A 9564-nucleotide genomic window follows, 5' to 3' on the forward strand; every position below is an offset into this window, starting at 1 on the left:
GATTTTATGCGTTTTCCGGAACTAACCTATTGACGAGATGCCGAAGTGCCGCCTCGTTTTCTGCTGTTTTTGGTTTCAGAAATCCTAGTAAGGAAATATTCTCGGAATTGGACGAAATCAACGCCCATCATCTTATAATTCCACGAAGCTTCCAGAACACCGGAGAGGCACCAGAGGAGAGCCACAGGCCCACCACACAGGTGGCCGGCGCGGCCCGGGGGGGCGCGCCCCCTGTTGTCTGGTGGCCCCAGACCCCCTCCGACTCCGATTCTCCGCCTATTTAAGCCGTCCTGATCTAAAAACTTCGGAGGAATAAGCCACGGTACGAGAAACCTTCCAGAGCCGCCGCCATCGCGAAGCCAAGATCTGGGGGACAGGAGTCTCTGTTCCGGCACGCTGCCGGGACGGGGAAGTGCCCCCGGAAGGCATCTCCATCGACACCACCGCCATCTTCATCACCGCTGCTGTCTCCCATGAGGAGGGAGTAGTTCTCCATCGAGGCTAAGGGCTGTACCTGTAGCTATGTGGTTAATCTCTCTCCCATGTACTTCAATACAATGATCTCATGAGCTGCCTTACATGATTGAGATTCATATGAGCTTTGTATCACTATTAATCTATGTGCTACTCTAGTGATGTTATTAAAGTACTCTATTCCTACTCCATGATGTAATGGTGACAATGCGTGCATCATGTAGTACTTGGAGTAGTTTATGATTGTGATCTCTTGTAGATTATGAAGTTAACTATTACTATGATGGTATTGATGTGATCTATTCCTCCGTTCATAGCTTGAACGTGACAGTGTGCATGCTATGTTAGTACTTGGTATAATTGCGTTGGTCTATCATGCACTCTAAGGTTATTTAAATATGAACATCGAATGTTGTGGAGCTTGTTAACTCCGGCATTGAGGTGCTCTTGTAGCCCTACACAATTAGTGGTGTTCATCATCCAACAATAGAGTGTAGAGTGGTTTTATTATGTGATCAATGTTGAGAGTGTCCACTAGTGAAAGTATGATCCCTGGGCCTTGTTTCTGAATAGAAAAGCTACACCACAAAGATTCCTATCTCCCACATCAACTGCACGCCAGCAAGTATTTTCTGGCGCCGTTGTCACTGTTTGTTTACTGTTCCACTGCATATTTGCTTGCTGCCATATTTTATTCAGATTGCTATTACCACTCATATTCATCCATATTACTTGTATTTCACTATCGATCTCTTCACCGAACTAGTGCACCTATACATCTGACAAGTGTATTGGGTGTGTTGGGGACACAAGAGACTTCTTGTATTGTGATCGCAGGGTTGCTTGAGAGGGATACCTTTGACCTCTTCCTCCCTGAGTTCGATAAACCTTGGGTGATCCACTTAAGGGAAAACTTGCTGCTGTTCTACAAACCTCTGCTCTTGGAGGCCCAACACTGTCTACAGGAAAAGAAGCGTGAGTAGACATCAAGCTATTTTCTGGCGCCGTTGCCGGGGAGGAAAGGTAAAAGGCATTCACACTCCGGTACCAGGTAACTAAGTTATTTTCTGACGCCGTTGTGAGTGCTCGAAGCTATTTCCTTTAGATCCTGCAATTGCATCTTTTTGTTTCTTGTTCACTAGTTAGGCATAATGGAAAATAACAGTGAGCTTTTTAATCTATTTCCTGAGTTAAGACATGGATTGTTTGATGCGAAAATTAAAAAACCTATGGAATCTTATTTGCATGCTGGTAGCAATGATATTAGTATGAACGCTTTAAACACCATTGTTGCTAATGATATAGAAAGTTCTAAGCTTGGGGAAGCTGGTTTTGATGAGCATGATATTTTTAGTCCCCCAAGCATGGAGGAGAAAATTTTCTTTGATGATACTTTGCCTCCCATTTATGATGATTATAATGATAGTGGTCTTTTGGTGCCACCTACTATGGAGAGTAAATTTTATTATGATTATACTATGCCTCCTACACTTGATGAGAATAATAATGATAGCTACTTTGTTGAATTTGCTCCCACTATTACTAATAAAATTGATTATGTTTATGTGGAGAGTAATAATTTTATGCATGAGACTCATGATAAGAATGCTTTATGTGATAGTTATATTGTTGAGTTTGTTCATGATGCTACTGAAAATCTTTATGAGAGAGGAAAATATGGCTGTAAAAATTTTCATGTTACTAAAACACCTCTCTATATGCTGAAAATTTTGAAGTTGCGCTTGTCTAGTCTTTCTATGCTTGTTCCATTATGCTTCATGAATTTGTTTATCTACAAGATTCCTATGCATAGGAAGTGGGTTAGACTTAAATGTGTTTTGAATTTACTTTTTGATGCTCTCTTTTGCTTCAATTCTTATTTCTTGGGAGGGCATCATTGAAATTACTGAGCCCATTTTAATGGCTATAAAGAAAGCACTTCTTGGGAGATAATCCATGTTTTTATTTTGCTACAGCAATTTTGTTTTATATTTGAGTCTTGGAAGTTGTTACTACTGTAGCAACCTCTCCTTATCTTTATTTTATTGCATTGTTGTGCCAAGTGAAGTCTCTAATAGAAGGTTGATACTAGATTTGGATTTCTGCGCAGAAACAGATTTCTTGCTGTCACGAATTTGGGCGGGGTTCTCTGTAGGTAACTCAGAAAAATCTGCCAATTTACGTGCGTGATCCTCAGATATGTACGCAACTTTCATTCAATTTGAGCATTTTCATCTGAGCAAGTCTGTTGCCTCTAAAAAAATCGTCTTTACGGATTGTTCTGTTTTGACAGATTCTGCCTTTTATTTCGCATTGCCGGTTTTGCTATGTTTGATGGATTTCTTTATTCCATTAACTTTCAGTAGCTTTGGAAAATGTTCAGAAGTGTTAAGAATGATTGTGTCACCTCTGAACATGTGAATTTTTGATTATGCACTAACCCTCTAATGAGTTTGTTTTGAGTTTGGTGTGGAGGAAGTTTTCAAGGGTCAAGAGAGGAGGATGATATATGATTAAGAAGAGTGAAAAGTCTAAGCTTGGGGATGCCCCCGTGGTTCATCCTGGCATATTTCAAGAAGACTCAAGCGTCTAAGCTTGGGGATGCCCAAGGCATCCCCTTCTTCATCAACAATTTATCAGGTTTCTTCTATTGAAACTATATTTTTATTCCGGCACATCTTATGTACTTTACTTGGAGCGTCTGTGTGCTTTTATTTTCGTTTTGTTATTTTCATTCTCTGAATAAATTCATGCTTGTGTGGGAGAGAGACACGCTCCGCTGGTTCATATGAATACATGTGTTCTTAGCTTTACTTTTAATGTTCATGGCGAAGGTTGAAACTGCTTCGTTAATTGTTATATGGTTGGAAACAGAAAATGCTACATGTGGTAATTGGTGTAATGTCTTGAATAACTTGATACTTGGCAATTGTTGTGCTCATATAGATCATGTTTAAGCTCTTGCATCATATACTTTGCACCTATTAGTGAAGAAATACATAGAGCTTGCTAAAATTTGGTCTGCATGATTGGTCTCTCTAGAGTCTAGATATTTTCTGGTAAGGTGTTTGAACAACAAGGAAGACAATGTAGAGTCTTATAATGCTTGCAATATGTTCTTATGTAAGTTTTGCTGTACTAGTTCATACTTGTGTTTGCTTCAAACAACCTTGCTAGCCTAAGCCTTGTATTGAGAGGGATTACTTCTCATGCATCCAAAATCCTTGAGCCAAAAACTATGCCATTTGTGTCCACCATACCTACCTACTACATGGTATTTCTCTACCATTCCAAAGTAAATTGCTTGAGTGCTACCTTTAAAATTCCATTCTTTGTCTTTGCAATATATAGCTCATGGGAAAAATAGCCTAAAAACTATTGTGGTATTGAATATGTACTTATGTATCTTATTTCTTATTAAGTTGCTTGTTGTGCGATAACCATGTTCCTGGGGACGCCATCAACTATCTTTGTTGAATATCATGTGAGTTGCTATGCATGTTCGTCTTGTGTGAAGTAAGGGTGATTTATCATGAGTTGAATGGTTTGAGCATGCATATTGTTAGAGAAGAACATTGGGCCGCTAACTAAAGCCATGATCCATGGTGGAAGTTTCAGTTTTGGACAACAATCCTCAATCTCTTATGAGAATATTATTTGTTGTTGAATGCTTACGCATTAAAGAGGAGTCCATTATCTGTTGTCTATGTTGTCCCGGTATGGATGTCTAAGTTGAGAATAATCAAAAGCGAGAAATCCAATGCGAGCTTTCTCCTTAGACCTTTGTACAGGCGGCATAGAGGTACCCCTTTGTGATACTTGGTTAAAACATATGTATTGCAGTGATAATCCAGGTAATCCGAGCTAATTAGGACAAGGTGCGGGCACTATTGGTATACTATGCATGAGGCTTGCAACTTGTAGGATATCTTATACATAATACATATACTTTATTACTACCGTTGACAAAATTGTTTCTTGTTTTCAAAATAAAAGCTCTAGCACAAATATAGCAATCAATGCTTCCCTCTTCGAAGGGCCTTTCTTCTACTTTTATGTTGAGTCACTTCACCTACTTTTTCTATCTTAGAAGCAAACACTTGTGTTAACTGTGCATTGATTCTTACATACTTGCTTATTGCACTTATTATATTACTTTATGTTGACATTATCCATGAGATAAACATGTTACAAGTTGAAAGCAACCGCTGAAACTTAAATCTTCCTTTGTGTTGCTTCAATACCTTTACTTTGAATTTATTGCTTTATGAGTTAACTCTTATGCAAGACTTATTGATGCTTGTCTTGAAAGTACTATTCATGAAAAGTCTTTGCTATATGATTCAGTTGTTTAATCATTATCTTTATCATTGCTTTGAATCACTTCATTCATCTCATATGCTTTACAATAGTATGATTAAGGTCATGTTGGTAGCATGTCACTTCAGAAATTATCTTTGTTATCGTTTACCTACTCGAGGACGAGTAGGAACTAAGCTTGGGGATGCTGATATGTCTCCAACGTATCTATAATTTCTGATGTTCCATGCTTGTTTTATGATAATACCTACATGTTTTGTTCACACTTTATGATGATTTTATGCGTTTTCTGGAACTAACCTATTGACGAGATGCCGAAGTGCCAGTTCCTGTTTTCTGCTGTTTTTGGTTTCAGAAATCCTAGTAAGGAAATATTCTCGGAATTGGACGAAATCAACGCCCATCATCTTATAATTCCACGAAGCTTCCAGAACACCGGAGAGGCACCAGAGGAGAGCCACAGGCCCACCACACAGGTGGCCGGCGCGGCCCACGGGGGGCGCCCCCTGTTGTCTGGTGGCCCCAGACCCCCTCCGACTCCGATTCTCCGCCTATTTAAGCCGTCCTGACCTAAAAACTTCGGAGGAATAAGCCACGGTACGAGAAACCTTCCAGAGCCGCCGCCATCGCGAAGCCAAGATCTGGGGGACAGGAGTCTCTGTTCCGGCACGCTGCCGGGATGGGGAAGTGCCCCCGGAAGGCATCTCCATCGACAGCACCGCCATCTTCATCACCGCTGCTGTCTCCCATGAGGAGGGAGTAATTCTCCATCGAGGCTAAGGGCTGTACCGGTAGCTATGTGGTTAATCTCTCTCCCATGTACTTCAATACAATGATCTCATGAGCTGCATTACATGATTGAGATTCATATGAGCTTTGTATCACTATTAATCTATGTGCTACTCTAGTGATGTTATTAAAGTACACTAGTCCTCCTCCATGATGTAATGGTGACAGTGCGTGCATCATGTAGTACTTGGCGTAGTTTATGATTGTGATCTCTTGTAGATTATGAAGTTAACTATTACTATGATGGTATTGATGTGATCTATTCCTCCTTTCATAGCTTGAAGGTGACAGTGTGCATGCTATGTTAGTACTTGGTATAATTGCGTTGGTCTATCATGCACTCTAAGGTTATTTAAATATGAACATCGAATGTTGTGGAGCTTGTTAACTCCGGCATTGAGGTGCTCTTGTAGCCCTACACAATTAGTGGTGTTCATCATCCAACAATAGAGTGTAGAGTGGTTTTATTATGTGATCAATGTTGAGAGTGTCCACTAGTGAAAGTATGATCCCTGGGCCTTGTTTCCAAATAGAAAAGCTACACCACAAAGATTCCTATCTCCCACATCAACTGCACGCTGATACGTCTCCGACGTATCGATAATTTCTTATGTTCCATGCCACATTATTGATGTTATCTACATGTTTTATGCACACTTTATGTCATATTCGTGCATTTTCTGGAACTAACCTATTAACAAGGTGCCGAAGTGCCAGTTCCTGTTTTCTGCTGTTTTTGGTTTCAGAAATCCTAGTAACGAAATATTCTCGGAATTGGACGAAATCAACGCCCAGGTTCCTATTTTGCCCGGAAGCATCCAGAACACCCGAGAGCCGCCAGAGGGAAGCCCTGGAGGCCCCACACTACACCCTGGCGCGGCCAGAGGGGGGGCCGCGCCGCCCTATGGTGTGGTGGCCCCAGGCCCCCTCCGAGGCTGCCCTTCCGCCTATTTAAAGCCTCCGTCGCGAAAACCCTATCACGTTCGACGAAACCCACAGAAACCTTCCAGAGCCGCCGCCATCGCGAAGCCAAGATCTGGGGGACAGAAGTCTCTGTTCCGGCACGCCGCCGGAACGGGGAAGTGCCCCCGGAAGGCTTCTCCATCGACACCGCTGCCATCTCCACCGCCATCTTCATCACCGCTGCTGCTCCCATGAGGAGGGAGTAGTTCTCCATCGAGGCTCGGGGCTGTACCGGTAGCTATGTGGTTCATCTCTCTCCTATGTACTTCAATACAATAATCTCATGAGCTGCCTTACATGATTGAGATTCATATGATGATGCTTGTAATCTAGATGTCATTATGCTAGTCAAGTGAATTTTACTTATGTGATCTCCGGAGACTCCTTGTCCCACGTGTGTAAAGGTGACAGTGTGTGCACCGTGTGGGTCTCTTAGGCTATATTTCACAGAATACTTATTCACTGTTATGAATGGCATAGTGAAGTGCTTATTTATATCTCTTTATGATTGCAATGTGTTTTGTATCACAATTTATCTATGTGCTACTCTAGTGATGTTATTAAAGTAGTTTTATTCCTCCTGCACGGTGTAATGGTGACAGTGTGTGCATCCGTGTTAGTACTTGGCGTAGGCTATGATTATGATCTCTTGTAGATTACAAAGTTAACTATTGCTATGATAGTATTGAGATGATCTATTCCTCCTTTCTTAGCATGAAGGTGACAGTGTGCATGCTATGTTAGTACTTGGTTTAGTCGAATTGATCTTTCATGCACTCTAAGGTTATTTAAATATGAACATTGAATTGTGGAGCTTGTTAACTCTGGCATTGAGGATTCGTGTAATCCTACGCAATGTGTTCATCATCCAACAAGAGTGTAGAGTATGCATTTATCTATTCTGTTATGTGATCAAAGTTGAGAGTGTCCACTAGTGAAAGTCTAATCCCTAGGCCTTGTTCCTAAATACTGCTATCGCTGCTTGTTTACTGTTTTACTGTGTTACTACTGCTGCGTTACTACTGCTTGTTTACTGTCCTGGGCAAAGCACTTTTCTGGTGCCATTGCCATTGCTCATATATATTCATACCACCTGTATTTCACTATCTCTTCGCCGAACTAGTACACCTGTTAGGTGTGTTGGAGACACAAGAGACTTCTTGCTTTGTGGTTACAGGGTTGCATGAGAGGGATATCTTTGACCTCTTCCTCCCTGAGTTCGATAAACCTTGGGTGATCCACTTAAGGGAAAACTTGCTGCTGTCCTACAAACCTCTGCTCTTGGAGGCCCAACACTGTCTACAGGAAAAGGAGGGGGCGTAGACATCAAGCTATTTTCTGGAGCCATTGCCGGGGACGAATCAAGACACTTCATCAAGCCCGTCAACCGCCATTAAACCTCCCACGTCAACTACGCGCCAGTTGTGGACAGCACACGCCAGCAAGTATTTTCTGGCGCCGTTGTCACTGTTTGTTTACTGTTCCACTGCATGTTTGCTTGCTGCCATATTTTATTCAGATTGCTATTACCATTCATATTCATCCATATTAATTGTATTTCACTGTCTCTTCGCTATTTCACTGCATGTTGTAAGTACTCGAAGCTATTTCCTTTAGATCCTGCAATTGCATCTTTTTGTTTCTTGTTTACACTAGTTTGGCATAATGGACAAGAATGAGCTTCTTATTCTATTTCCTGATTTAAAACATGGATTGTTTGATGCGAAAATTAAAAAACCTATGGAATCTTATTTGCATGCTGGTAGTAATATTAGTATGAACGCTTTGAACACCATTGTTGATAATAATATAGAAAGTTCTAAGCTTGGGGAAGCTGGTTTTCATGATCTTTTTAGTCCCCCAAGCATTGAGGAGAAAATTTTCTTTGATGATACTTTGCCTCCTATTTATGATGATTATAATGATAGTGGTATTTTGGTACAACCTACTATGGAGAGTAAATTTTGTTGTGATTATACTATGCCTCCTACACTTGATGAGAATAATAATGATAGCTACTTTGTTGAATTTGCTCCCGCTATTACTAATAAAATTGATTATGCTTATGTGGAGAGTAATTATTTTATGCATGAGACTCATGATAAGAATGCTTTATGTGATAGTTATATTGTTGAGTTTGCTCATGATGCTACTGAAATTTATTATGAGAGAGGAAAATATGGTTGTAGAAATTTTCATGTTACTAAAACACCTCTCTATGTGCTGAAATTTTTGAAGCTACACTTGTTTTATCTTCTTATGCTTGTTACTTTGCTCTTCATGAACTTGTTTATTTACAAGATTCCTCTGCATAGGAAGCATGTTAGGCTTAAATGTGTTTTGAATTTGCCTCTTGATGCTCTCTTTTGCTTCAAATACTATTTCTTGCGAGTGCATCATCAAAACCGCTGAGCCCATCTTAATGGCTATAAAGAAAAGAACTTCTTGGGAGATAACCCATGTGTTATTTCGCTACAGTACTTTGTTTTATATTTGTGTCTTGGAAGTTATTTACTACTGTAGCAACCTCTCCTTATCTTAGTTTTGTGTTTTGTTGTGCCAAGTAAAGTCATTGATAGTAAGGTTCATACTAGATTTGGATTACTGCGCAGAAACTGTTTTCTTGCTGTCACGAATCTGGGCCTAATTCTCTGTAGGTAGCTCAGAAAATTAAGCCAATTTACGTGCGTGATCCTCAGATATGTACGCAACTTTCATTCAATTTGGGCATTTTCATTTGAGCAAGTCTGGTGCCATTTTAAAATTCGTCTTTACGAACTGTTCTGTTTTGACAGATTCTGCCTTTTATTTCGCATTGCCTCTTTTGCTATGTTGGATGAATTTCTTTGATCCATTAATGTCCAGTAGCTTTATGCAATGTCCAGAAGTGTTAAGAATGAGTGTGTTACCTCTGAACATGTTAATTTTTATTGTGCACTAACCCTCTTATGAGTTGTTTCGAGTTTGGTGTGGAGGAAGTTTTCAAGGATCAAGAGAGGAGTATGATGCAATATGATC

Source organism: Lolium perenne, chromosome 1 (assembly GCF_019359855.2).
Source record: "Lolium perenne isolate Kyuss_39 chromosome 1, Kyuss_2.0, whole genome shotgun sequence".
NCBI classification, from domain to species: domain Eukaryota; kingdom Viridiplantae; phylum Streptophyta; class Magnoliopsida; order Poales; family Poaceae; genus Lolium; species Lolium perenne.